The sequence below is a fragment of the Kogia breviceps genome, chromosome X, assembly GCF_026419965.1.
Source record: "Kogia breviceps isolate mKogBre1 chromosome X, mKogBre1 haplotype 1, whole genome shotgun sequence".
Taxonomy (NCBI): domain Eukaryota; kingdom Metazoa; phylum Chordata; class Mammalia; order Artiodactyla; family Physeteridae; genus Kogia; species Kogia breviceps.
The window spans coordinates 35,128,349-35,153,546 of NC_081330.1; the positions used below are offsets into that span (position 1 = coordinate 35,128,349).

Consider the following 25,198-nt stretch of genomic DNA (forward strand, 5'->3'; position numbering starts at 1 on the left):
ACCATGGGAAGCAAACTGGATTTTGTACCACGTGAGATGAGAGCCAATGAAGGGTTTTGAGGAGGGGAATGATGTGATCTGGTTTGTCTAAATATTGTCTAAATATTGCTCTTGCTGCAGTGTGGAGGGCATGAGTGAAAGTAGGGAAACAACTTAGGATGCCACTGTGGTAGTCTAAGAGACTTCATGGTGGCCTAAATGGTGCTTGATGTCCCTTTCCATTTAGACAGCAGAAGCCTGAGAGCGACATGTAACTGTATTCTGCTCAGATAAACACACACTCAAGGCCATCGTTTTCTGGAAAACTTCCCAAAGCTACGATTCCATAGATTGCTAATTCTGTGACCAGTGGCTCAGTGGTTGGAATATGTATGCCATGCCCTGCCCAACGGACAAGGCTCCGCTGATTAGTTAATGGGAAAGATGCTTTCTAACAAGAACACAATACAGTGATAAAGAGATTTAAAATATGATGGCAACATTCATTCATCTAAATTTTAAAGAGCTCCACTAATCCCCAGCAATGGGTCTTTTATGCTTTCTAGTTGGTGGAGGCAGCAGGGGTGCAGGGAGGAAAAAAAGAGAGAGAGAATGAGAGAGAGAGAACTCTGCTCTCAAGGGAGCTTATAAATTAGAGGAGGTGATCAAGACATGAACACAAATAGAAGTCACACAAGTTATAATGAGGTAGGTATCCAAAGGGGGATATAAATACAATCAATTATTGCTGTCATTTATTTAACACTCAGTTTATGCAGAGCACTGTGTTGGGTGTTTTACATATGTTCTCATTTAATCTTCCTAACTCTGTGGAATAGGTCATATGATCACCCATGATAATAATAGCAGCTAACATTTATTAAGTGCTTCATATCAGCCAGGCATTGGGTTAGGTGTTGTGAAATATCTTATATATCAATAGCTTTATCTCCATCCTATAGGTGAGGATAACTAGGCCCTAAAAGGATACGTGACTCATATAAGATGACAGAGCTGGGCAGGTACAACTCTGATAGCCAAACACAGGTCTGACTCTCAAGCTCATGCTCTTAAAGTGTTCTGGAAGTTCAGAGTAGGTGGATCCTACCTTAGTCTGGGAGGTGCACGTGTGCAGGGAGGAGGAAAGGTGCAAAGCTGAGAAAGAAGGGAACTAGACAGCGCCCAGCAAGTGGCCTCACTTGGCAGAGCTGAGGGTGTGTGATGGGGAAGAGTGGCTCAACAGCAAGGAAGTGCTCCTTCCTTTTCTTGCTCCTAATCACCTCACCTATGCCCATCCAGGCATGGAGCCACCCATGGAGCCTGTCTGTCACTCAGGACTTGATCTTGGGGTGCCTTGGTTCTCCTAAGGCCCCCAGGAGTTCAAGCAGCTTTAATTCCACTTAGAGGGAGGACAAGGTTTAGATTTTCAAACTCAAAACATGAGCAGGGAGTTGGCAGAGCCCTCTTCAGTTCTTCTTTCCTTGGTAGAGGTGGCCCTTGGCATTTCGAACATTGAAAACAAGATCCCAAAGGACGGGGAATCCAGAGGAGCCAAAATCCAGCACCCAACACAACATCTCAAGCCAGCAAAGAAAGTTCACCATGCAGCACTGCTTACAACAACAAAAGTGTGCCGATGATTTAAATGTCCAGCCGTACGGGATTGATGAGTTAAGTTAGGAAACATCCACAGAAAAGAACACTATGGGGTTAAAAAGGATGAAGTAAAACTATATATTCTGACAAGGAAAGATGTTTCCAAAGGACTGTAAGTGAAAAAAGCAGGTCACACAACATTCTCTCTAGCATGATTTGATTTGAATCATAGATCTGTGTTTATGAATGCACAAAACCATTAACCACAGTTATCTGGTAGGTTGTCAGCACAGGGAATTACAGAGGGACTTTCACCTTCTAATTTATATACTTTTGTATGCTATTGACCTTTACAATTATATTACTTTTATAATTGGAAGAAAAAGTACAGTAGTTTCCATTTTACAAAACAAAATGAGCCATCTTAGATCATCCTTCATCCATCCTGTCTTTTGTAACTACAACATATCTTGGGTTCAGCAGTGCATCTGAAATTGTCTCCTATAACTTTCTCATGAATGAGCTGAGATAAGGCAGCAACATATTAACCAGGTTATATAGCACAAGTGAAATGGATTGGCAATTGATCAAAGAATTTTACACAAAGCGTAGGTGGTAACCAGCAGAAAAGTCACCAGAGAAAGGCCACAGCGCTTTTCCACTTTTACTAATAACTTAGATGACACAGAAAATGTACTTACAAGTCTGAAGATGACCCAAAGCTGGCAGGGATATCAAATATGTTGAAGAACAAAATTGAGATTCAAAATGAGCTCAGATGGGCTGGAGTACTGGGCTAAAATTAAAAAAAATAATAATAATAAAGTGAAATTTATAAGATAAAGAAAAAAATCCTCAAAAACGTAAAAGTCTATTTTGTAAGGCCAAATAAGGGAAGCATAGCTCAGCATCAGGTCACATAAAAACAAGCAATTCAAAAAAGATCTAGGGGTTCGAGTTGACCCACAGCATAATTTGAGCCAACAGTTTAACATAGCTAAATTATTTAGCAGCTAAAAACAGAGCACAATTCTAGGTTGAATTAATTAAAGCAAGGTTTCTAATAATTCAAAGAGTCATGTAACACAATGTTCATTGCAGCTCTATTTATAATAGCCAGGACATGGAAGCAACCTAAGTGTCCATCAACAGACGAATGGATAAAGAAGATGTGGCACATATATACAATGGAATATTACTCAGCCATAAAAAGAAACGAAATTGTGTTATTTGTAGTGAGGTGGATGGACCTAGAGTCTGTCATACAAATTGAAGTAAGTCAGAAAGAGGAAAACCAAATACTGTATGCTAACACATATATATGGAATCTAAAAAAAAAAGGTTCTGAAGAACCTAGGGGTAGGACAGGAATAAAGACGCAGACGGAGAGAATCAATGCAAGGACACGGGGAAGGGGAAGGGGAAGCTGGGACAAAGTGAGAAAGTGGCATAGACATATATACACCACCAAATGTAAAACAGATAGCTAGTGGGAAGCCATCACATAGCACAGGGAGGTCAGCTCAGTGCTTTGTGACTACCTAGAGGGGTGGGATAGGGAGGGTGGGAGGGAGGGAGACACAAGAGGGAAGAAATATGGGAACATATGTATATGTATAACTGATTCACTTCGTTGTAAAGCAGAAACTAACACACCATTGTAAAACAGTTATACTCCAATAAAGATGTTTAAAAAAGTAAGGTTTTTAGGTTCCAGAATATAATTGTCACACTGCAATCTCTGCTGTTTTCTCCTGGAGTCTCCTGTTGCATCCTATGCGGCACACTTTAAGAGGACCATTGAGAAAGTGGAACACCTCCAGAGGAGGGTCTCGAAATTGACAAAGGGGCTGGAAACCATCCCATAACAGGAGTGGCTCTCAAAGGGACCAGAGACATGGGGCCTAAAAAAGAGAGGCATCCAGGGATATAGAGGCTTCCCACCTGTTTTCAAATCTCAAAAATGTTTTCCTATGGAAGGTATGCACTTATTCTGGGTTGCTCAGGTGACAGAATTAAGACTACTGCCACCCAGTGGTAGCAAGGAGGCAGATTTTCAGTAAACCTGTCAAAAAGGGTTTCTGATCTTGAGAGGGTCCTGCAGGAGGCTGAGCAAGCTGGTGAGACAGTGTTATTTTAAGCCAAGGCTGGATGAACAGATGCCCAGTGGCAGAATCACATAAACCTGGTCCCTTTCAGCTCTAAGAGATTATATCTTTCTCCTATTCTCCATGTCCTCCTCTGGACCAATGAGCCCTCTCCGTGCAGTCTACAGAGTAGTAAGGACAGCTGGGCAGGAACTACTGGGGCTGCCCCCTCTTGCTTATTGTTGTCCGAGGCCTATGTGGGCAAAACCCACTGCTTATTTTATACTTTTATTTTGTTTTCCTATCCCCCTCTATTGGGCTGTAAGTACCCTAAAAGCAGGGATCATGCATGTCCTGTTTCTGGCTGAATCTCAGCCCCTGGAATATCAGTAGCATATAGTAGGTGCTCACTAAATATTTAATGAAATGACCACTGCATCCCAAAATCCGTGCCATTTTCTGCAGTCTTGATTTTCTCAACAAAAGACATTTCAGATTTAAGAACCAGATCTCAAAATAATAGTAAGCAGTTGTATCTTAGTAGTAAGATTTAGGGTGATTTTGTTTCTGTTTCTCTATTTCCCCAATTTTTTGTTATGCAGCCATATTACATTAATGATTACCTGGCCATAGTCATTGTAATAGCTAACATCTATTGAGTGCATTCCATGTACCAGGCATTGTGATAAGCACTTTACTTGGATTAATTCATTTAATCCTCATAATAGCCCTTTTCAGTTGGCACTATTATTATTATTGTTGTTGTTGTTGTTGTTTCAGTTGGCACTAGTATTATTCCCATTTTAAAGACCAGGAAACTGAGAAACAGGGAGGTGATGTGCCTTGCTCAAGGTAACACAACTAATATCAGGAAGACTTCAAAGCCCATGTTATTAACCCCTGACATCAATATAAGATGAAAAATGATGGTGATAATGACAACTAACATTTCTTTAGTACTAATCATATATCAGGCCCTGCACTAAATGTTTCAAACACAGCACCTCCTTCAATGCTCAGAACAGCGCCATGAGGTGGGAACTATTATTATGACCTACTCTACAGTACTAGGCCCTCCTGTAATGTAATCAAACATGCCCACTGCCCCATTTGGACTCTGCTTTGATTTCATAAGAAGGATGCTTTGTTGGATTTTCTCTTCTGCATTCCAGCCAAGTGGAGAAGCGATCATCTGCTAGTCACTACTTGAAACCTCCACTCCGTGGAGATTAGGCCTCCAACACACGTAATTTCAGCCCTTACCTGTGCTGTTGTCCCTTCCTAGAATGTCTTTCTTCTTCCCTCTGCCAAAGCAATCCTACTGACTTTTTTTTCCAAAAGCAGCTCAAATGCAACTCCCTCCAGGAATCCTTCAGTGATCAGCCCTTTCCACCACAACCTCTCTTATTATACAGTCTGTACATTTCATTCAGCCTGGTCATCTCTGGCTTTGCAGTGCTGACTCTTTTTCCACTCGCATATGTCCCTTTTTCTGAGTTAGACTAGAGCTCATGGAGGCAGCTAGGCCTTGAGTTCCTTGGTCTATTAGCTGGCCCATAGTAGGTGCTCAATAAATATTTTGCTGATTTCAAAATGATACTATACCCTCACAGTTGTAAAATGTTCTCTTTTCAAATCGCTTTCATACATATTATCTCACTTTTGCCTCATAGCGGCCCAGAGAGGCAAGATCTTATTTTTCTCATTTTTACAGTTAAGTAAATTGAAGGCCAGGGAGGTTAAGTAAGTTGTCTCAGGTCACACATCTGAGAATTCAGCCCAGCCCTCTGGACTTGAAGCCTCAGATTCTTTACCCTAGACCACAACGATTCTACTGGAAGGTACCGCTGGCTGGGAGCAATGCTAATAACATTCCCATAAAGGCCTTGTCTTCATTCTATCACTAGAGCAAAAACAATAAAGAACGCCAAGAGGCAATATCTACTGTTGAGATTAGGAAGGCAGGTAAATTCACACACTGTGGAGTGAGAAGTGCCTGGTGCTTATCAGATGGGTGTTGATAACTGTGTTACATCCCCTGCAAGGAGGGCACTCGGGACTGAATGGAATGTTGTCCTCTACACAGGCCAGCATGGCTCAACCCTCAGCAGAAGAGGGGCGGCCCAGCAGGCACAGGGTGAATGTGAGAGAGCACTAGGGAGCAAGAAAGCTGGTTCAAGATCCAGTTCTGCTACGATCTAGCTTAGTGATCCACAGCCCAAATCTGGGCCATGAACATATTTTCTTCGGCCCAAATAGTGTTTAAAATTTTTTTCACCTGGTAAGAAACACAAAAATCAGAAGATTTTACATAAATATTCAGATTTCCAAGCTCTCTAGAAAAATCAGACGATCTAGCAACATTTAAAAAGTGGAAGACCCGTCCCTGGTGGCGCGGTGGTTGGGGGTCCGCCTGCCGGTGCGGGGGACGCGGGTTCGTGCCCTGGTCCGGGAGGATCCCGCGTGCCGCGGAGCGGCTGGGCCCGTGGGCCGTGGCCGCTGGGCCTGTGCGTCCGGAGCCTGTGCTCCGCGGCGGGGGAGGCCGCAGCAGTGAGAGGCCCGCATACCGAAAAAAAAAAAAAAAAAAAAAAAGTGGAAGACCCGGGGCTTCCCTGGTGGCGCAGTGGTTGAGAGTCCGCCTGCCGATGCAGGGGACACGGGTTCGTGCCCCGGTCCGGGAAGATCCCACATGCCGCGGAGCGGCTGGGCCCGTGAGCCATGGCCACTGAACCTGCGCATCCAGAGCCTGTGCTCTGCGACAGGAGAGGCCATGGCAGTGAGAGGCCCGCCTACCGCAAAAAAAAAAAAAAAAGTGGAAGACCTCACATAAAATTCAATTTCCAATCTTTCAAGAAAAAAAGATCTGGACACATGTGGTTAATTTTGTCATCTGTTTATTACTTACAATATAGTATGTTATGTTTTGATAAGTATCACAGAGAAAATATAAAGGAGACAGGGAGTTCTGAAGTAGTAGGGGTAGGAGGGTCCTGCAAGGCCTACAGTTTACAGAAGGTGATCTGAGAAAGTCTCACTGTGGAGGTAAGCTATTCCCAGGACCATAATGGGCTGGAGTCCAGGAGTAGTTGCTCCCTTTAGGTGGGGCACATGGGAGAAAGGTTTAGGGGTACCAATACCCTCAACATACCAAGTAGGGAGTCAAAAGACACTGATATTGGTCCCTGTGAATTGAAACAGAGTTTTAAGTCTGTTGTTTGATTTCACAAAAGTAACAAAAGAGTTTCAAATGGTCAAATAAGTATCAAAGTCTGAAAGAAGGAGCAGAACAAACTGTGTTTACAAAGCGCTCACTAACCAATAGCAACTGAACACCCCAATTCACTCAGATGCATTTTCTGTCTAATGGGGGTCAATGCAATTAGCCTGATACCTATAGCAATACCCCTACCTTGCCCTTACATCTCAGGTCAGGGCCATTACACAGTATTAGAACTCATTCTAATTAGAGAACAACCAACTCTGTCAACCCAAGCATAGCATGGGAGAGATGGGGAGAGGAGAAACGGATCCTGCTCCATTCTCTTATTGGCCATTTCTTGTCTGAGCTGGGGCTTGACAGATAATTTCTCTGGATACTAGTGTCTCCAAATGGAAGATAGTATCCTCTAGTGTATTTCCAACATTTTGGACCATGATCTAAAGTAAGAAATACATTTGTCATTCATATAGTACACATTGCGGAAAGATATATTATATATGTGTGTGTGTATATATATGTATACAACAAACATGTCCTGAAGCAATCCTTACCCTTACTGTGTGCAGTGCACACTGTTATTTCCTAGTCCATTCCTTTTTTTTTGTTTTAAATCCTAGTCACTACCCAATAAATTGATTTTCTGAGCAGTGGGTAATAATTGGCAGCTTGAAAAATACTACTCTAGACCAACGGAGTTTCTGTTAAATACATCCTCTTGTGCTCCATTCCAAACCTACAGAAGCAGAACCTCTTCAGGGTGAGGCCCAGGAATCTATATTTTTTTACCAAGGACTAGCCATGCACTGGCATTAAGGAATCACATTTCTCCTCAGGACACAGAAGCAAATAACATCAGTAACAGTCATTATTATCAAACACCTACTTCTTATGCCAGTGCTGCTGGCATAAGAGCTTTCCATTCAATGACTCACTTAAATCCTCACAACACCCCCCCTTTATAGATGAGAATACTGAGGCTCAAAGAGCCTTTGAAAGACACAGATTGAGAGGTTAAGAAAGTGGTGGGTCTCTGTTCCCACTCTTACTGACCTCTCCCACCCTCTCCCTTCTGTAGTTCCAGAGACCTTGGATCTGTCCTAGATGTTCTATACCAAGATGGTCCAACCACCAGAGGCAAGGAGCAGACATAAAACAACAACGATAATAGATTGCACTTATATTGAGTTTTTACTGTTTCCAAAGCATATGTGTGTCTACTTTCTCCACAGTTATGCCTTTCAGGTATCCTGTGAGGCAGAAGAGGCAGATTTAAAAAAAAAAAAAAAAAAAAAACCAACCAGACCCAAAGCCGGGAAGTGACTTACCCAAGGTCTCACAGCAAGTTCAGAGCTAAGCTGTCCACTCTGACTTCCCCAGGTAGGGTCTACGACTGCACTTGGACTGACTTTCTCCAGAGTTCCCAGCTCCACCTCATTTCAAGTCTGTCTCCCTTTAAGGCAGAAGAGGAAGGAGAGCTGGTACTTTCTGCCTCCCTCCCTACAGGATTTACCATCAACTTCTGAAATGAGCATACTCTGTATACACACTGCCTGAGGGACGGTTGCCCTGAACCTCCCCCACAGGGCTGTACTTAGGGCTGGCTGCATTTCTATTTTTGCTGTGCAATTTGAAAAAAAAAAAAAGCTCTGCACTGTGCTTCAAAGAAAAAAAGAAAAATAATGGATTCCATGATGAAAGCCAAAGGCACCATCCCTCCCACAGAGGTTAAATGCCACCAGCCACTAGCAAAGCAGTGTTTGGTAGTCTCTGCCGAGCAAAATGCTGTGAGCCCACGGAACACCTAGGTGGTGGATTGGACCAATCTTTGCAATGGCAGAAAGAGGTTGGAGGGATGAATGACCCCCATTTAGCTTCCTTGGCTGAGGTCTTCCCTCTGTGTACAACATCCCTTCTGTTTCTGCCACAGAGAGGGGTGTTGTTTGCAATATGTATATATTTATGTGACAAATGACTAGCTATTTATCAAACACTAACATTTCCCTTCACCCCTTCCCCTTCACAATGCAGTTTGTTCTGTCTCTCCCCTTAACAGCTTCCAATGATCATCTACCCCCCCCACCCCGCCCACACACGCTTAGTGAAAATAAAAGCAAGTCATCCTTCTCTCGGCCTCAATTTCCCCATCTATAAAGTCAATGACTTGAACCAAAATGGTTTATTAGGTCCTTGCTCTAGTTCTAGTATTCTGATAAAACATGTGGGGAAACCCCCCCCCGCCCCGTATAGCCCACAAATGTTCGATACAGGCTATGAGCAGGGAGGGGCAAACTGATGTCAAATTGCGTTTTAAACAGTTGTCTTTTGTTAAAGAGGGTTCAAAAAAGTGGGATAAAGAAAAAAGAAACATTTCTGTTATGCCCATGAGCAGGCTAACATCCTTAATGATGAGGATCACTCTGCTTTTTCTGTCCCTTGCTTTATTTTTTTTTTATTCTCTTTATACGTGGTCAGGCTGCAAAGCCTACCAGGTCAGTTGCCTCTTCCCCACGTGTCAATTTCTCATCTCATGTGAAGGTGCCGGGTGCAATCTAGCCCTGTAATAGCTGAGGTTTCAGCCGTGGAGAGCTTCAAACTAATGCCATTATCACCTCAATGGAAGCGCTCCACTTGATGTCAGAAAAATTGGAAGAGGTGTTAAATTTGCTTTGTGACTGCAATTCCCTTTTAGTTGGGTGAGGCTGGTTTAGGATTTGATGGTTTTATAGATTTCAATATCAAGAAAGGAGAAAAGATCTCAGCTTTTTAATTTATATTGTCAATCACCGAAGTGGCTCCTTGCCCAAGGGGACGCTAACTAGATCTGCATTTGCTGCTGCTTGCCAACAGGGCATGTGACCCTCTCCCACCTGCTTCCCGGGGCTGGGCTCAAAACGATGAGACTGCACCGGGGAAACACTCCCAGGGCATTTCAAGAAAGAAACCAGAGGAAATTAGAGGATTCTCACCCTTCCACAGTGCAGCAGAGAAACTCCATTTAAACTGCCTGCATTTGAATCAAGTGACTGAATCTCCTGGGTCTGCTCATCGCCAAATGGGAATAATACTAATAATACCTCAGAAGGTTATTGCGGAGAGTAAATGAGTAAAGTGCCTAAAGCAATGCCCCACCACGTGCTAATACCTCAATAACTGCCGTTATGCTGACTATTATTATTCCTTCTGGCCAAACCGGTCTTTCAGCTTTCTGATGTTTAAACAGCTTGCATTTTCCGGCCATCTCATTTCACCAGAGGATCTGAAAGCACACTAGTGATGGGGCTGAGTTGAGGTTCATCTTAGAGCCATTCAGGTGGGTCAAAGTTGGCCCATTTTCCTGTTTCTGTCCTGTTATTTATTCACTCAGCAAGTATTTATTGATCACCTATTACATGGCAAGCTCTGTACTAGGTGATGACATAATACTGAATAAGATAAAGTCCTTGCTTCATAGAGTTAGCACTCTAGAAGGGGGCAGGGGGGCCATGGTACACGGATGAGCTTGCATGATCCGGGGTCCTAAAGCCAGTATGCCTGGGGTTGGGGGTAGGGCATGGGAGAGGGTGGTATGAGATGAGGCTGCAGACGAAGGCATGGGCCAGATCATTAGAGCCTTACAGGCCAGTTAAGGAATTTTGTCTTCATCCTAAGAACATTGGGAAATAAATGGAAGGGTTTTTTAAAATTTATTTATTTTTGGCTGTGTTGGGTCTTCATTGCTATGTGTGGACTTTCTCTAGTTGCGGCGAGCGGGGGCTACTCTCTGTTGTGGTGTGCGGGCTTCTCACTGCGGTGGCTTCTCTTGTTGCGGAGCACGGGCTCTAGGCGCGCAGGCTTCAGTAGTTGCGGCACACGGGCTTCAGTAGTTGTGGCACACGGGCTTAGTTGCTCCGCGGCACGTGCGATCTTCCTGGACCAGGGTTTGAACCCGTGTCCCCTGCATTGGCAGGCGGATTCTTAACCACTCCGCTACCAGGGAAGCCCTAAATGGAAGGTTTTAAGCAAAGGATCAATGTACTCAAATGTTTGTTTCAGTTCTTGCTGACAGTTGTACAGCTTTGAGATCATTGGGGGGCAGGGCTGCCACTCTCTGATACAGTGTCTTTGTGTGGATTACAAAAAAGACACCCTTTCTTCAAGTTAAAAGCACAAAAATTAGGCTACAACCTAAACCACTGTAAGTTCTGCCCAGGGGAGTTTACCAGAGTCCCAGCAGGCAGCAGCCTTGGCTGTGTGCACCCACATTCTTCTTACTTATGCATTTCTTGTCCCTAGAAAAATGTACCACCAACAGCACTTTGCACCCCACTGTTCCACCGCCTCCCCCCCAAAGATGAGGCAACTGCGGGTGGGAGGGATGGGGCTTTAGAATGTGAGAGCAATTGGTGGTGAGCGAGAGAAGTGAACTCAGGGGACACCCAGGGCTTGGGCGGGACAGAGCCGACTTGTGCCACCAAATGTGTGTGTGTGTGCGCGTACGCACGTGCGTGCATGCGTGTGTGCTCTCCGGAGTCTGTACAAGACCATGTGTACTCGTATAGGTTTATGTAGGAGCAGGCTCTCTTCCTCTGCTCTCAGACTTAAAGCCAAGAAGCCCAGAATGTCTGCACCCATCTGTACCCTCTTACGTAAGTTAGTAAGCATCTATGATAAAAACGGCACACCCAGAGCCATTGTGCAGTACACAACCTGCACAACCATGCACGAAAGCACTTTGCATCAAGTTGAAGCAAGTAGACCAACTGGAAGGCTGCAGGAGTGGACCAGGAGAGAGATGATGGTGGCCCACACTAGGTAAGAGCTGAGGAGGTAGTGAGAGGTGGGCAAATTCAGGATATATTTTGAAGGCAGGTCAGCAGATTTGCTGATGGCTAGTACTTGATGCAAGAGGGAAAAAGAGGAATTCAGGATAATGACTAGGAGTCTGACTTAAGCAACTGGGTAACTGTAGTGCCATTTACTATATGGGACTGACAAGAAAAGGAACATTGTAGGAGAAAAATCACAAGTCCTGCTTTGGGCAGTTTGCACTGGCTCCGGCTGCCGACCTAAGAAGCTGATCTATCAGTTTCTGTATCTTAAGCTCCTTCCCACTGAAATTGGTAATCCGTGCACCTTATCTTTGGCTCAGCATGTTTCTTTTTGTGCCTCCTTTGGCCTGAAATGAAATAATGATTTCAGTTTGTTCCTACCAGTTTCTCAAGATTCCTCATTTATTGACAGGCTCCTGGTACTCCTCAGGATTACCAGGAGCTAATATCAGGAGCTCCTGACAGGTTCCTCTCAATCAATATATCGCTCTCTCTCCCTCCCTCATGCATGCACGCACACGTGCGTGCACGTGCACACACACACACACACGCTCACACTTATCATTTCCCAATGTCCCTTTTTCTGAGATTGCTCTTTGTCAAAACCCAAAAACCTTCCGCTTTGGGGAGTACACCTTCATTCAAGGACAGGGATTCTCCATCTGCTGCTGCCAAGAAGCAGCCCAGAGCTCCACCACTTCACCCAAACTCTCTCCCCAGGACAGGAAAAAGGTACTTGGAAGATGGAGCAGAGCCAAGTGAGCTGAGAAATGAGCCAATCACTGAGAAATTCAAGAAAGTAACGCTGACTGGGGGCGTGGGGGGGCATTAATCAGGAAATCTTAAGGTCATTGCAATCTCTTTGATTGCATTAACATCTAGTAGAAGAAGACTACAGATCGATTTGTGCTACAGCAGAGGGGAGGGGGAATTAAGCTGGAAGTGTAGTGCCCAGAGCTGCATTTTCCATAGAGAGAATTAATGCCAGCAGATGAAGCCAGATCTCCTCATTCCTGGGCCACGCACGTTCCCTTGGAACCCACTTCCTCCCTAGACACGTATCAGGCCATCTATGCACCAAATACCTTTCATTAAATTGCCCCCTTGTACACCGTGCCCATCCTTCACCCTAGATCATGCTACCCCTTTCCTCCAAATATCTCTTTCCCGGGATGACCTAGGGAAGGTTTCTGAAGAATGAATCACACATGGTGATCCAAGTAAGTCTTTGGGGCCTGCCCTTGCTCCAGCCACTCTGACTCTTATTTCCTAGAGCCCCTTGCACCTTGCTCTTAATTTGCCAGAAGAGGAAAGGAGTCCACCTTTTTCAGTGACAGGTTGTGGACCTGTCTCCCATAAGCAGAAGACGCCATGCTGTGGTAGCTTTGCCTCATTTCAGCCAGCAAACCGTAGCGACCTGAACTGCATGGGCCTTTTAGGAGAAGGCTGTTTAATGTGGACAAGCACGAGAAAGGAAATATCAATCGATAACAATTGTTGCTTTTCTTTTTCTTTCTTTTTTTTTTTTTTGGCTGTGCTGCGCAGCATGTGGGATCTTAGATCCCCAGCCAGGGATTGGACCCGTGCCTCCTGCAATGGAAGCACAGAGTCTTAACCACTGGACTGCCAGGGAATTTCCTGCAGCTCCTATTTCTCCAGCTCCAACCATGTGCCAAGCACTAGGCTAAGAGCTCTATATAGGTTAGCTCATGTAACCCTCAAAGGAAGGCGTGTATGGTATCACCATTTCATAGCTGGAAAAAAAAAAATGAGGCTCAGAGACACGAAGAAACTTGTGTGAGGGCCTACAGCTAGAAGTGAGCAAAGCCAGGATTTTAAACCCACACCTGTCTGATGTCAGAGCAAGTACTCATAGCCGGTTGAGTGTGCTGTGCTGGACCCAGAAACATCCCTCTATTTTCAGCCTGTCTTCCCTTCACAACAGATGTATCCAAAACCATTGTGATGACTCCCACATCTCTGGCTCTAGCCTTGACCTCTCTATTTACCGTCAATCATTTTGTTTCTTTGTTTGTTTTTGTTTTTGTTTTGTTTTATTTTTGGCCACACCGTATGGCATGTGGGATATTAGTTCCTTGACCAGGGATCAAACTCGCACCCCCTGAAGTGAAAGCATGGAATCTCAACTACTGGACAGCCAGGGAATTCCCTCAGCATCAATCTTAACCAACTCCTTTCTACTGGATGGTTTCTTTCCACACATGTCCCCTAGTCACTCAAACTTAAGATGCCTAAAACTTACTTCTTCTCCCAACAAGCTCTCCATCTAGATTTGCCTCTTTCTGTCCATTTATCCCAATTCCCAGGCTCCTAACTTCAGGACCAACCCCAACTCTTCTCTCTCTGACCACATCTGGTCAGGCACCAAATTTTGGTGATTTCCTCTCCATAATGTCTCTTGAGTCTACACTTTCTTCCATTTCAAATGCTTCTTACACACCGTTTGACTCAACTAAACACACACACACACACACACACACACACACACACACACACACACACAAATTTATAATCTCACAGTTCCCATGCATGAGTCAGAAGTCCAGACACAGTATGCCTGAATCTTCTGCTCAGGGTATCTCTGGGCTGAAAAGGTGTCAGCCAGGGTTGTGATTCTCATCTGAAGTTCCATTAATATAAAGTGTAAAAGTGTAGTATAAAGAATTTCCATATACTCTTCACTCAGATTCCTCAAATGTTAACATTTTCCTACATTTGCTTTGTCCTTTTCTCTCTTGTTTGTACATATTTATATTCACATACACTAGTACTTTTTTCTGAACCATTTGAGAGTAAGTTGCAGACATCATGCCCCTTTATCTGTAAATAATTCAGTGTATATTTCCTACAAAAAAATGAGGTTATTCTCTTATATAGCCACAGTATAATCATTAAAATAAGGAAATTAATATTGATATAATACTATTATCTAATCAAAAAACTTCTTTCAAATTTCATCAATTATCCCAGTAACATCCTTTAGATCAAAAAAAATTTTTTTTATCTGATATAGGACTCAAACATGGATCAATCCTTGAATTTAGTTACCATGTCTCTCGAGTATCTGTTAACTGGAAACATGGTCTTTCATGACCATGACATATGTGAAGAATACACTGGACTCTGATATTTTATACATTTTACCTCACAGTAGACAGAAAAGCAGAATTCCATAACTGCCCAACTATGGAATCATAGAATATGGAAGGAAACTTAAAATGAAGTACTTATTCATCTAGGTCCCAAGCTGTTTCCATACACTCCTCACATGGCCATATCATTTACCCAACATTTTTCTTTAAATTAGTTCATTTTTTAAACTTAATTTCTGTGGTAGACAAAGTTCTAAATATGATCCCCAATGACCCTTGCTCTTGTAAAATCCCCTCCCCTGAATGTGGGTGGAGCTTTCAATTTGATGGAGAAATAATTCCAATGATTATATCACATTATACGGTAGAATGGAGATTATCTGAATGGGCCTAATCTAATCACATAAACCCTTTAATAGCAGAAAGTATTCTCTGGTGAGTAAGCAGAAGAGGAAGTCAGAGAGATTTGAAGCATGAGAAGGATTTGACATGACAGGTTGCCAGGTCACTGGCTTTGAAGATGGAGGGGGCCGTGTAAGAAGGAATGTGGGTAGCCTCTAGGAGCAGAAAGGACACCTGGCTGACAACCAGCAAGGAAATGGGGACTTCAAACATATACCCCCAAGGAACTGAATCCTGCCAAAAACCTGAATGAGCCTGGAAGGAGATTCATCCACAGAACCTCTAAATAAGAGCCCAGTCCAGCTTACATCTTGAACAGCAAACCCTGTCAAGTCTACCAGGACTTCTAACCTGCAGAACAGAACGAAAATGAAAATACAACAGGCTACGTTGAAAATCAAAGTGTCAACAGGCTACACAAGAAAAACGATATGACCATGTCAATTGATGCAGGAGAGCATTTGACAAAATCCAACACCCATTCATGATTTTTTAAAAAAACTCTCAGAAAACTAGGACTAGAGGGAAGCTTCCTTGACTTGATAAAGAACATCTACAAAAACAAAAAATAAACAAGGGAGACCCCTACAGCCAGCAAATTGAACCAAGCAATATCTAAAAGGATTACATACCGTGACCAACTGGGAGTTTTTCCAGGAGTGCAGAGTAGGCTTACCATCCAAAAACCAATTAATGTAATTCAACTGAATTACACTTCAACAGAATAAAGGACAAGAACCACATGTTTATCTTAATAGATACAGAAAAATGCACTTGACAAAATTTAACACCCCTTCATCATAAAACACTCAACAAACTATGAATAGAAAGGAACTTCCTCAACCTAGTAAAGAGCATCTATTAAAAACCCACAGCTAATATCATACGTAATGGTGAAAGAGTAAAAGCTTTCCCCCTAAGTTTATGAACAAATCAAGGATGTCTGCCCATGCCATTTCCATTCAACATTGTACTGGAGATTCTAGTCAGGACAATTAGGCAAGAAAATGAAATAAAAGGCCTTCTGAATGGAAAGGAAGAAATAAAACAATAATCACAGATGACATGATCTATATCTAGAAAATCCTAAAGAATCCACTAAAAACCAATTAAAACTAGTAAGTTCAGCAAGGCTGCAAGATACAAAATCAATATACAAAATATAAATTTCATTTCCACACAGGAGCAATAGGCAAACCAAAAATAAAATTAATAAATAGGTTCCATTTACAATAGCATCAAAAATAATAAAATATTTAGGAATGAATTTAACAAAATAAGTACAAAACTTATAATCTGTACCATATAAAACATGGTTGAAAGAAATTAAAGAAGACCTAAATAAATGGGATCTAACCCTAAATAAATGGAAAGACATCCCAAGTTCATGGATTGGAAGATATACATATACACACACACACACATATATATATACATACACATATACTTATAGAACAATGGAATAGAGTTGAGAGTCCAAAAATAAACCCTCACATTTATGACCAATTGATTTTCAACATGCATGCCATGAAATTTCAATGGGGAAAGAAGTCTTCTCAACAAATGGTACTGGGACAACTGTATATCCACATGCAAAAGAATGAAGTTGAACTCCTACTTCATGCCATATAAAAAATTAACTCAAATGGATCAAAGATGTAAATGTAAGAGCTAAAACTATAAAACTCTTAGGAAAAAACATAGATAGATAGATAGATAGATAGATCTTAGCAACCTTGGATCAGGCAATGGTTTCTTAGATATAACACTAAAAGCCCAGGCAACAAAAGAAAAAATATATAAAATGGACATCATTAAAATTAAAAACTTTGTACTTTAAATGACACCATCAAGACAGTGAAAAGGCAATCCACAGAATGGGAGAAAATATTTGCAAATCATATATCTCATAAGAGACTTCTATCTAGACTATTTAAAGAACTGTTAGTAATAAAAAGACAACCATGACAGTCAAGAAGTGGAAACAACACAAACGTCCATCAACTGATGAATGAATAAACAAAATGTGCTATGTGCATACAATGGCATATTATTTAGCAATAAAAATAAATGAAGTACTGACACATGCTACGACATGGATGAACCTTGAAGAAATTATGCTAAGTGACAGAAGCCAGTCTCAAAGACCACATATTATACGATTCCATTTATATGAAATGTGCAAAATAGGCAAATCTATAGAGATAGAATGTAGACTGGTGGTTGCCTTGGGCTGGAAAAGATGAGGGATTGGTTGGTGATAGCTAGGGGGTACATGATTTCTTTTGGGAATAATGAAAATGTTCTAAAATTGATTGTGGCAATAGATGCAAAGTTCCGTGAATGTATAAAAAGCCACTGAATTGTAAACTTTAAATGGGTGAATTGTATGGCATGTGGATTATATCTCAGTAAAGCTGATAAAAATATACAGCCACAGCTAACATCATACATAATGATGAAAGACTGAATGCTTTTGACTTAAGATTGGGAACAAGGCAAGGATTTCTATTCTCATCACTGGGATTCAACATGGTACTTCCCAGTGCAATAAGGCAAGAAAGGAAATAAAATGCTCACAGATCACAAAGGAAGAAAGAAAACTGTCTCCATTTGCAAATGCCATGATTATCTACATAGAAAACATAAAAGAATCTATAAAAAATGCTTTTTCATCTAATAATGGAGTTTAGTAAGGTCTCAGGATACGATATCATCATACAAAAATCAACTGTTTCTATATGCTAATAATGAACATGTGAAAACTGAAATTAAAAATACAATACCATTTACAATCACTCAAAAAAATTAAGTACTTAGATTTAAATCTAACAAAACCTGTACTTGTATGGACTCATAAGCTGAAAACTAAAAAAAACAATGATGAAAGAAATCCAAGATCTAAATAAATGGATATGTGTACTGTGTTCATAGATTGGGAAACTCCATACAGTGAAAGTGTCAATTCTCTCAAAATTCATATACACGTTTAATGCAATTCCTATCAAAATCCCATCAAGATTTTGGTGGATTTAGGCAATAGTATATTCTACAATATATTTGAAAAAACAAATGACTTAGAATAGGTCAACAATTTTTTTTTTTTTTTTTTTTTTTTTTTTTTGTGGTATGTGGGCCTCACTGTTGTGGCCTTTCCTGTTGTGGAGCACAGGCTCCGGACGCGCAGGCTCAGCGGCCATGGCTCACGGGCCCAGCCGCTCCGCGGCATGTGGGATCTTCCCAGACCGGGGCACGAACCCATGTCCCCTGCATCGGCAGGCGGATTCTCAACCACTGCGCCACCAGGGAAGCCCGGTCAACAATTTTGAAAAAGAAGAATAAAGTGAGAGTAATTGCTTTACCCAATGTTAAGGCTTACTATGTAACTTCAGTAATCAAAGAGAACATCGTTATTGGCAGAAGGATAGACACAGAGATCAATGGAACAGAATAGAAAACCCAGAAATAGACCCATACAAATATGCCCAGCTGATTTTTGACAAAGATGCAAAAACAATTCAATGGAAGAAAGATAGCCTTGTCAACAAATGATAATGGAGTAATTTGACATCCATAGACCAAAAAAAGAAATGAACCTTGACCTAAACCTCACATCTTATACAAAAATTGACTCAAAATAGGTCATAGACTGTATAGTTTTACAACTATACACAGTTTATAGAAGACTTTTGAAAGAAAACATAGGAGAAAATCTTAGGGGCCCAGGGCTTGGTGAGGAGTTCTTAGGCATGACACCAGAAGCACAATCCATAAAAGAAAATCAATAAATTGGACCTCATAAAAATTAAAACACTGCTCCGTGAGAGACTTTGTTAAAAGAAAGACAAGTCAAATACTGAGAGAAAATATTTTCAAACATATACATTATACATTCTGACAAAAGCCCTGTATCGAGAATATGTAAAGAACTCTCAATACTCAACAGTAAAAAACACAAAATTCTATTAGAAAATGGGCACAAGACATGAATAGACATTTAACTGAGGAGGATATTTTGATAGCAAATAAGCACATGAAAAGTTGTTCAACATCATTAGCCACTAGGAAAATGCACATTTAAAAGATACCACGGGCTTCCCTGGTGGTGCAGTGGTTGAGAGTCCGCCTGCTGATGCAGGGGACACGGGTTCGTGCCCCGGTCCGGGAGGATCCCACATGTCGCGGAGCAACCGGGCTCGTGAGCCATGACCGCTGAGCCTGCGCGTCCGGAGCCTGTGCTCTGCAGCGGGAGAGGCCGCAACAGTGAGAGGCCCGCGTACCACAAAAAAAATAAAAATAAAAAAAATAAAAGATACCACTACACACCTGTGAGACTGGCAAAACTAAAAAATTGTGGCAACGTCAAATGTTGGCAAGGATGCAGAGAAACTGGATCGCTCATATATTATTTATGAGAATGTAAAATGGTACAGCCACTCTGGAAAACAGTTTGGCAGATTCTTATAAAACTAAACCTGCACTTACCTTATGACCTAGCAACCACACTCCTAGGTATGAAAACTTCTGTCTACACAAAAACCTGTACACAATTGTTCATACCAGCTTTACTTATAATATCCAAAAACTGAAAACAGCAAAAATGTCCTTCAAAGGTGAATGATTAAGCAAACTCTGATGTATCCATTTCATGAAATACTACTCTGCATTAAAAAGGAATGAATTATTAATATATGCAACAACTTGGATGGGTCTCTGGGGCATTATGCTGAGTAAAAAAGTCAATCTCAAATGGTTATATATTGTATTATTCCATTTATATAACATATTCGAAATGACAAAACTACAGAGATGGAGAATAGATTAGTAGCGGCTAGAGGTTAGCAATGGCTGGGGGAGGAAAGTGGGTATAACTAATTAGAGGTAGCAGGAGGGAGATCTTTGCTGTAATGGAGTGACTTTGCATCTTAACTGTGGTGCTGGATACATAAAACCACACAGGAGATAAACTGACATAGAACTATACACACACATTGTGTCACAGTCTATTTCCTGGCTTGATATTGTACGGTGGTTATGTAAGATGTTACCCTGTGGGAAACTGGGTGAAAGGTACACAGGACCCCTCTGTAACATCTTTATAACTTCCTGTGAATCTATAATTATTTAAAAATTAAAAGTCTAAAAAACTATGGCCTGTATATGCATTTTGTCTGGTATTTTTTTTCAATATAGTGATTTTTTCTTTTTCTTTTTCTTTTTTCTTTTAACTTGGCTATGCCACATGGCTTGTGGGGTCTTAGTTCCCCAACCAGGGATCGAACCTGGGGCCACGGCACTGAAAGCTCCAAATTCTAACCACTGGACCGCCAGGGAATTCCCTAGGCATTTTTTTTTTAAGTTGCAGGGGGCGGGGACTCCCCTGGTGATCCAGTGGTTGACTCTGCCCTTCCAGCGCAGGGCGCATGGGTTCGATCCCTGGTCAGGGAACTAAGATCCCACATGTTGTGCAGCACGGCCAAAAAAAAAAAAAAAATGTGGAGAGATATTTGTATAGATATCTAGATTTCTATTTTCTCTTGAAAAGTCCTAAGACATAGAAACCCTGGCCCACATTGCCATGCTTTCCACTGCTTTTTTATGTGGGAATTACTCTCTCCAGCCATCACAGTTCTCACCCAGGTCCTGGTAGTTGTTTATGCTATGGCCTTTCACCCATTTCTAACACAGCTGTGCCCCAGACAGGAACCCTGCATGAGAAGCCTCCAGTTTAGGAAAGATACCGTTAGGCCTCACCTTTCTGTTATCAGCTCTGACACCCCCCTCCCTCACTCATTAATCCCCAGTCTGTTTGCTTTGGCACCTGCCCTGTTCCAGTTCTTGCCCCTTACAGCAAGCCTTTAGGATGTTAACTGTACTGCTGGTTTCCTGAACCATGGTCAGGGACACAGGGTGTCCTAAGCAGGCACATCACAGGTCAGGACTCTCCTTCCCTACCTACCCATCTGGGCAGGAAGATTAGATACCTTGCAAGTGAGAGCTGATTATATGCCTGAAAGCTCTGAGTCCCTGTTGAGTGGTCTAGCATTCCCTTGCACACAAGTAGCACTCTTTAGCAGCACATACAGGGCACAATCATTGCTCTCGAGGACAGGGTATTCTTGGGGGCAGAATCCATCCCTGACACAGACTATACAGACATATCCTGTCCCACTTTTTTCTCTTCCTTAGAAGTTGTTTTATTCACAAAAGTCATTCATAGTCATTTGGAATTCTGGTGACGTTATAGAAAAAAATTAAAGGAGAAAAATAATCTGCAACCTCACTACCTACAGACAATTACTATTAACATTTTGATGAATTTCCTTCCAGTCTTTTTTCTATATTTGTTTACTGACACACACACACCCCAAAAGGGTGTCACACTCAATATATTTTGTAGCCTGCTCTTCTCACTTAATCATATATTATGAGCATGTTTCCTAGTCAATAAAAATTCTTATAAAACATTTAGATTTGAATGTTACTGTTGGTCCTATATTTTCTTTCTCATTTTTCTAAAGAGGGAATCTCTCTCTCCTGTCCCCCTCTCTCCCTCTCCCCTTCCTCCTCTTTCTCTCCCTCCCTTCTCCCTTCCCTTCCTCCTTCTTACTCCCTTTCTCTTTCTTTGACATATTAAATGAATCAAATTTATAGGGATAAAGGTTTGGGGTAGGAGGGAGCAGTGGGCCTAAGGAAGGTGTAGATTGAAGAGGAGGAGGTTTGGTGGGTAGAGATGAAAAGCTGCTCTGGGCATCAAAACTGGTCTGCTAAGCCAAGTGGCAAGATGAATTGTCCTACCCCGCTTTCTGTGTCAGTGAATGGAGCTGGAGCCCTGGGGCCAACAAAGGCCACCATTCTTTCCATTATGGAGACTCCAGCCGTGGAAACCCATTTTTCATAGTAGAAAAATATATTCCTTTTCTAGGTGATACATATTTAGCCATTCATTGAAACACTGAGACCACATCAGATGAATGAATTATAATCACCGTATTTACCAAAGATTTACATGTACCGGGCACTGTGCTCATCACACTACATGAGTTTATGCGGTAAAGGAAAGCATAATGCTTAAGAGGTGGCCTCTGGAGCAGGCTGCCTGAGTTCGATTCTCAGCTCTACCGCCTGCTAGTTGTGTGACCTTGGGCAAGTTAAGCTTTTTGATCCTCGGGTTCCACATCTATAAAAATGGGGATAATAAGAGTACCTATCTCATAGGGTTATGGTGATGATTTACTAAGTTACAGAATGAGAAGTGCTTGAAGAGTGCCTGGTCCATAGCAGGTGCTTCTCAGTGTTAGCTAACATTGTTATTGGTAATATATCTTCATAGTAGCTCCATGACGGGGGTACTGTTGTTACCCTTTTATGAGAGGTGATGAAACTTGGGGCTTGGAGAAACCAAATGATTGCCTAAGCTTGTGCAGCTAGTAAGGAGTCAAGAGCCGGATCCAAGCTGCCATACTCTGGAACTGGGCTTCTTAACCACAGTGCTATAGGTCTCCTGTCTTTCTATGAATGGCAGCTGATTTTCTTGTTCCCAAAGCCTGTTGCTGAGGCTGCAGAAGAGGAAGGGAACAATGATAGCCAGCTGGCCTCCCCACGCCCTTGGCCACTTCAGCAGATCTCAGGCCGGGGGGCTCAAAGCAGCAAACCCCAATCAGAGAAGGGGTGCTTGGGGGTAGCTCAATAGGTTTGGATGTCCTGCTTGGGGACTATGGGCTTAAGCTCCCAGTCCTCTGATTCTCAGACGCTTTGACCCGTCCCAGAAAAAATGTTACCTGGATTTTCTATTTTCCTCTGTCCTGTTTCCACTTCAATCTCACCTCCTGGAGGCCCACATGGCCTTCCGGGCAGTCAGCCTCACACTGGCCAGAAGAGACAGCTGTCTCAAGGCTGGCCCCTTTGTTCGAGAGAAGCTGGTAAATCAGCAGTAATCCCCGATTCACAGCGATAATCAGCTCCCTGTCTGGACGGTCAGGGCTGCACAAAATAACAAGTGGGGCTGCACCTGTTCTGGGGGTCTGGCACTCGGAAAGCAAGCTGCTATGAATGGCCCAAACCCCCAGCCGTGTAGCAGCTGCAGCCTGGAATCAGAGCTTTGTTAGCATAAGAATGGAGCCGGCCATGCCAGCCAGCCTGCTAACCAGCCAGCCTGCCAGCCTGCTAACCAGCCAGCCTGCTAACCAGCCAGCCTGCCAGCCTGCTAACCAGCCAGCCAGGCTGCTAACCAGCCAGCCAGCCAGCTTCCTTTTCTCCCTCCTCCCCAGCTCGCCTCCAACACCAAATGGGTCACCCTCATGGTGAGCAGACCAGCTTTGTGATTCTTTTCTCAAGTGTGCTGATCAAGTTTTCATTTGTGGGAGAAAGCACTTTTCCTTGCTTCAGACCTGGCCCAGGTTGATGAAGAGTCTGTTGATCTGCTCACTATTCATTGGGGTCTTGCTCCAGGGTGGGGGTTACTCCAGTACACACGCCAGGAGGAACACTGCACAGAGTATAATGCAAATGGTGTCCCCTGGAGTTGTGCAGGGCCCGGCCTGTGTGGCCCTGCTCCAGGGGCAAATGGAGATCAGGGGATTCCTCTAGAAAGGCCTCTAGCCCCTCGCTACTCAATGTGGTCCATGGACCCCCTACATCAATGGCACCTGGGAGCCTGTTGGAAATGCGGAAGCTCAGTCTCTACCCTGAATCAGCCATCTGGTTTTAGTGAGATCTGGTGATTCAGCTGCACGTTAACGTTTGAGAAGTATGGAGCTAGAAAACAAGTTTCCACTTTTCACATACTTGAAAGTGTTTGAGTTTCAAATCAGAAAAATCATGGTTCCAATCTTAGCTCCATCAATTACTAGGTGTGTGACCTCAACCAAGTCACTTAACTTCCCTTGAGCCTCAGTTTCCTCATCTGTAAAAGGGCAACAATGATAATAATGATAGGGTTACTGTGAGGATGAATAACAAAAATGTTTATGAAAGTCACTAGCATACTGCTGGCATATGATCAGGTCTCAATAAATAATAGCTCTTATTATTATTTTGCTCCCCAATAAACAACACTATTCTGCCAACTGCAGATGATTCAGATGCTGACTTGCTCCATTGCCTGTTAATCAGGAAGGCCCCTTTATTTCTTCTGCTGTTAATGGGAACTTAAAGCACTCGGTTTAATTGCAAACACCCCTCATCTATACAGCACTTTGATCTTTTCAAAGCATCTTTCACACTCATTGTCTCCTAGCATGGAAGACTCAGGGTATCACAGCTGAAGGGGAGCCTAGAGATCATCTCATCCAACATCCTCCTTGTTCAGACGAAAACTGGTCAGTGAGTTGCCCAAGGTCATACAGCACACTGGGTGGCACAATCAGCATTAAAACCTGATTGCCAGTTCCGTGCTTTCACTATCAAGCAGTTTTAACAAGAAGGTTGGCTTAGGGAGAAATGACACTAGAGGCTCAGGTCAAGCCAGGGTGTGGCCACAAATGACTCACCCACGAGCATCCTCTGAACTAGACAAATTAAGATTATTTTACAGCATGGGATTGGGAACCATCAGATTTGTCAATGCCAAGATTCCCTTTTTATAAGTTAGAATGTGCATGTTGCCCTTTCCCAAAGGCAGATGAAAAGCCTCCAGCCTGAACTCAATCCCAGTTTGGAAGAGCGAATCAGGGCCACTGTCCATGAGCTGCTCTGAGAACTAAGCTCACGGAGAATCAGTTCCCACTGAGGTTACAGCATGGGGCTGAACAGGGTGTCTTAAGGTTCTCCCAGTTCTGAGAAAGGGAACAGAATTTTATTTCACAAAGTAAACAGGTAACAATCTTTGATTCAGTCAACTCTTCTGCAGCTTTTAAAAAGACTCTTTAAAAGAGGCTGAGAAAATATTTGAAGAGATTATACTTGAAAACTTTCCTAATATGGGAAAGGAAATAATCAAGTCCAGGAAGCACAGAGTCCTATACAAGATAAATCCAAGGAGAAACACACTAA

General features: G+C 42.6%; 1 protein-coding gene across 8 annotated transcripts in view; it reads right to left on the bottom strand.

Annotated features, from left to right (window-relative positions):
• The window catches only part of PAK3 (p21 (RAC1) activated kinase 3), a 291,786-nt gene that overhangs the window by 240,450 nt on the left and 26,138 nt on the right, over positions 1-25,198 (bottom strand). For 6 of the 8 annotated variants that reach the window (XM_059050301.2, XM_067024191.1, XM_067024186.1 and 3 more), the window contains exon 2: positions 2,277-2,371. The exons of 1 other annotated variant lie outside the window; for it this stretch is intronic. The gene's annotated coding sequence lies outside the window, so the exon portion shown is untranslated. Of the gene's footprint in view, positions 1-2,276; positions 2,372-8,207; positions 8,226-25,198 lie in introns of those variants that run through there. One more of the 8 variants, XM_067024189.1, reaches the window with a different exon arrangement.